Raw genomic sequence first — 5483 nt, forward strand, 5'->3', positions numbered from 1 at the left:
GTTTTCTATGGATTAGAGAAAAACCTTGCAACAATACCAAGTGTATGTGAAATATTAGGTCTATTATGCACAACATACTATAACTTTCCAATCATTGATTTCTATTGTGTTTCATTCACTTCAGCAATACTATCCTCCTTAGAAAGTTTGCATCTAGTCACCATAGGTGTACCGAATAGTCTTGACTCATCCATACCAAATATATTTAGTATTTCTTTAACATATTTAGACTTAGTCACATATATACTATATTTTATTTGATGAACTTGTAATCCAATGAAAAAATTAATCTCACCAAATAGACACATTTCAAACTCCTTGCTCATTTGATTAGAAATTGGTTTAGACAACAAATCATTCCCACCAAATATGATATCTATTAGAACGATAGAATTTTTGAAAACATAAGAGGAGTAACTAAGAGGGGAGGGGTGAACCAATTACCACAAAAATAAATCCTAGATCCCTTAGATGTCAATACAAATTTAAAACATTAAACTTGGATTAAACTATATTTTGTTGTTACTCGGCAAACACAAAGGCACTCAGTTAACACTAGCAAATATTGCAACTAGGAAAGCACTAAGAATCAAATGTAACTTGGCAATAATTGAATATACTGGTCTTAATGTCATTAATTTTGATTAATCTTTAAATTAGTTGCATACACATAAAATAAATAGCATGAACACAAGTGAAACCAAGTTTTAACATGGAAACCCAATTTGGGAAAAACCACCAATTGCAACTAGTTACTATTTTCACTCTTCTGAAGTGAGCCCTATTAGGATCCAACCTTATTAAAGGTTACAAAACACACTATTAGGTGTGACCCTATTAGAGAATTTAATCACCTTATTAGGAGTGGCCTTGTTAGAGGTCTTAGGAAACTTCAATCTAGAAATGCCACCTTCTTAGAGGATTTACAAATAGTTGTTAAGCCAACTCTGTTAAGAGATTTAGATCATTGCTACAATGGTTAGAGAGCAATAATTAGATGACATGATTTCTGATGCAACTAAATTTTTTATTACAAATCTTAATTTGGTCTTGTATACTTGATCCTTTCTAATCGAATGTATCTTTTTAGCTCAACAAGGATATTTGTTTTATCCTTCTAATTCACTTCCTCTTGGAATCTTCAAATATTCTATTATCTTCCACACATTCAATCTTCAACTTGACCTTTTACTTATATTTTACACATTGTCAAGTTGGCTTGAATACAACTTAGAATACTTAATATTCATCTCCTTAGTCAGCTAGAACCAACAAACAAATCAATTGAACTAAATATGCCAAAACAAGAAAAACCTTTGTTAGCTGATCCTACTTGGTAAACACTAACCAAAATAAATTTTTCTTCAATAACCACATGAGCTTAGTTAACACTGGTTTTCATGTCAACTTGTTTTCTCTCTCAAGTGAACTTGATAGACACTTCCTTCTATGAATTCTCTTTGGTAACTAAGTGAGCTCGATTAACACTCGTTATCTTCCAACCTTTCTTTGTCTCCCGAGTGAACTTGGTAGACACTAACTTCTGAACTTGGCATATACAGGAATGCTTGGCAAACATAGGAAATTGTCTTCATCACTTGAGTGAGCTCAACATACACTAATTGGTCAATGTATGACATTTTGTGTAAAATCAAAAACAATATACAATTGATCAATTTTTTTCAACAATCTCCCTCTTTGACATTGATGGCAACACAATATGTCATAATACAATGAAATTTATAGAGAAAAGTAAAGTAAGTAAAATATCCTTAGTTTCATTCTGATTCTCATCCATGAGAACTTCTTCTATCAATATGAACTCCCTCTATCTTTAGTCTTCTCCCTCTTCTAGAAAAACTCTTTTGTCTTCAACATCTTCATCTAATAGAAAATTCTCCCTCTTTGATATCAAACCAAGTTCTTCAATTATTCTTCCTCTTTTACTTTCATTATGACATCAAAAATCTCCCTCTTTGACATCCAATGCCAAAGATTATGAATGATTTAATATCCAATGTACCTCAAGTACTAATTCATATGCAATCTTCCCTTTCATTATTACATCAATTTTACTAATTTTCAACATGCTCTGGTTGATGCATCACTAAACTTCATTTAGTGAGCTTTAGATAGGGGAATGACCCCTAACTTACCTTATAGATAAAAAAAAGCATCCTTAGGTGATAGTGGAGAGCTTATTAGTCAATTAACACCTGAATCGAACAAAGATCTAAAGTTCCAAAGTGAGTTGTAATCACAAAGATCAAAACCTACTTTTTTATTTCTAGTCATTGTAAATAGTTTGTATTGAAATTCTTTTAATAGAGGTTGACCTAATATTTATTTAAAAGATTTAATAGTCTGTGTAAATCATTTCAAAAGGTGACTTTCTAAATGGAATATTCAAATTCCTCTGATAAGGCCACTCCTAATAGGGTGATTAAATCCTCTAACTAGGTCATGTTTAATAGTGTATATTGTAACTTAAAATAAGGTTGGATCCTAATAGATCTCACTTCAAAAGAGTGAAAAATTGGTTACATGTTGTTGTTGGTTTTTCCCAAATTGGGTTTCCATGTAAAATTTCTAATCTCAAATCTATGTTGAATGCTTTATATCTCTTACATTTTATATTCAACAAAGCATGTTATATTTAGAATTGTAAATTTTGTTTACAGTAGAGACTGAGTTATAGTATAGACCAAGAAACAATAGGATAAGCAGAATAGTAACTGTTTTATTATTTAAAATTTCAAATTGTACTTAAGGACCTTGAGTAACTAATTCACCCCCCTCTCAATTATTCTAAATATTTTTAATAATTGGTATTAGAGCACAATACTTATACAGAGAAGTTTGGAGGTGCTTAAAGCTAAAGATCATGACTCACAAGAGAGATGTACCCAAGATGAATAAGGAGAACTTTCCTGCAATGCAAACCTTGATGACGTTGCACATATCTAGTATTAGTGATTTTTCTATCAACTTTGTAGGCAATGAGTATGTACAGGTGGCCACTAGTCCTCTGACAACTAATCAACTAAAGTAGAAGAAAGAAGAGAATCAATCAATGTTGGATATTGCCTCAACCCTAAGCTAGATTGAGTTTAATGACCCAAAGGATTGTGATAGTAGAAATAAAATGTGGGACAAATTGAAGACCATATATGGAGGTGATGACAATGACTTGAGAGCCAAATTAGAAACCTAAGAGGTAAATTTGATGAAACTATGATAAGCAAGGTATTGATGACTCTACTCCCTATTTATGCCATTAGAGTGTTTGCAATCTAAAACTGAGATGCACACTAGATAACACTTTGACCTTGGAAGGTGTAATTGGTAGAATTACTACTTTTGAAATGTCTAACTTTGATAACTACACACCTACTACTATTGAATCTGCATTTAAGTCACAATTGGTGCTTATCAAAAAGAAAGGAAAATATGTGAAGACTGACAACGATAGTTCTAATGATGAGATTGATGAACTTGAAGCCCTTATTGAAAAATGATTTGGAAGAGGAAAAGGTAAATGCAAAAGAAAACTACCTATTATCTATTTTTCATGTAGCAAAGATCTCATATTGCTACTATGGTGAAAGAGCACCTAGGTAAGGCTAATTGTTAACCTAGATTTCCCAGTTGAGTTTTGGTGTGTAGTGGCCTTAGCCAAGCCACTAGGATAATAAGGGGATCATGAGTCTTGGAGTATTATTTAACCATTAGGAGGTCAAGTTGGGTTCTTAGGACCATGGAAGATCACTTATTTGTCCAAGTTGCTAAGTAAAGTGCAAGTGTTGTCATTCTTGCTAATAGGGACATTTGTGCATTTGGAGGGCTAGATTGAACAAGGAAGAGATGGAATAGTAGTTTCATGTCCTAGATGACATAGTCATACATTTTTCAAAGTTTTAGGGGGCTTTGACCAAGCCTGGTCCACATGGACAAAAAGTTGTCAAGATGCCTGACAACTTTGCAAAAATTGCAATTTTGAGTAAGAAGTTGCATAAACACCTTAAAGTAGATGGAATATGGAGAATGAGTCCATATAAGGCTCCTTAAAACTTTAACAAGGATTGGATGGCATTGTGAAGGAATTTTTTTGAATGAGAAAGTATGTTTCAAGGTTAATTTTGTCACAATATGATTTTTGGCTACTTGAGAGAATTTGATGGATTGAATTTCGTATTGTACCTTGTGCATGAATTGTTAGATTTGATTTAATAGTTCTTTATGTGAGTAGATATTTTATGGGATCCATTTCATTCTCTTTTGGTAAATATTTTGGTTTTTGCTTAGTTGTTATCCTAAACCAAGCAGTTTGGGAAAATGGAGTCTTAAATCACCTTTCCACCATGGAAATGGTATAGTCTCTTAGAACCTATGAGAATAATCCTTGAACTATAAAAATACAAGATCTTGGGCCCTAGAAAACAAGTTTGATCTTGGAGATGCCCTAGGCAAGCCAAGAGAGCATGATTAGGGATCAAAGTGATCAAAACAACATATGAGGGGATTGAGTTCCATAATTGATTCAGTCCAAGTGGTGATCTATTAAATACCATATTTTAATCCATTTCATTTAGTTTCATACCCTCTTCGCTAATCCATTTCATCTCATTATTACCATTTTTACATTGCATATGGTTTAATATAAATAAGTAGTATTTAATATTGTTTCAGGATTAAAATATGGAAAATTCATTATTGGTTTCTTTTTACTAATCTTTATCATCACAATATGTCAATGTGTGAAATGGATCCTCCTGTCATCTCCACATAATTACATATTTTTACGTGGACTTGCTATCTATGAACATGTACCAAAGGATCATATGTGATTAATGTGGAAGAAAAACTATGTGATTTTCTATTATTTAGGTAGCTTTTTGTACATGGAAATGTTGTACATCATTAGTGTAAGGAATTGAAACAAAATCTCATAGTTGGGAAAAATTTCAAAATATCATATGGATAGGAGACTCGGCAATCAAATTTGTCCTATCTTTTTCTTATGTTACAACCACTACAAACCCATGCTGGAGATACAGAGGATGTCGTGCAAAGAAAAGACCAAAACCTTCATTTCCTCTCTTCTTCTCATGGATACCTTCAACACTATACAAAAAATCTCCAGAACATATGAACTGTCATTTTTCCTGTTGTAACAACATTTTCTATATTCTGCAGCCAGCAAATAAAGGTCTACATGGGTATTATAGTTTATTGGCCAGAGGTCTAAACAAATACCATATTTTTATATAATTTTTTATTCATTGTATGTATATAAGCAATGTAAATCAGACTTTTGATATATCTTTTCTATAGAATAAACTATTATACGGTTGAACCTTCATTTTGAAGTATAAAATTTATATCTGCATGATCACGTAGTTGTAAAACCAAATCTTTTCTTCATTACAAGGAAACTAAGGAGGAAGGGCCCATTAATCAAAATGTTGGTGATTTATGTAATT

The sequence above is a fragment of the Cupressus sempervirens genome, chromosome 6 (genome assembly GCF_028749045.1).
Source record: "Cupressus sempervirens isolate cs-2001-9-10 chromosome 6, ASM2874904v1, whole genome shotgun sequence".
Taxonomy (NCBI): Eukaryota; Viridiplantae; Streptophyta; class Pinopsida; order Cupressales; family Cupressaceae; genus Cupressus; species Cupressus sempervirens.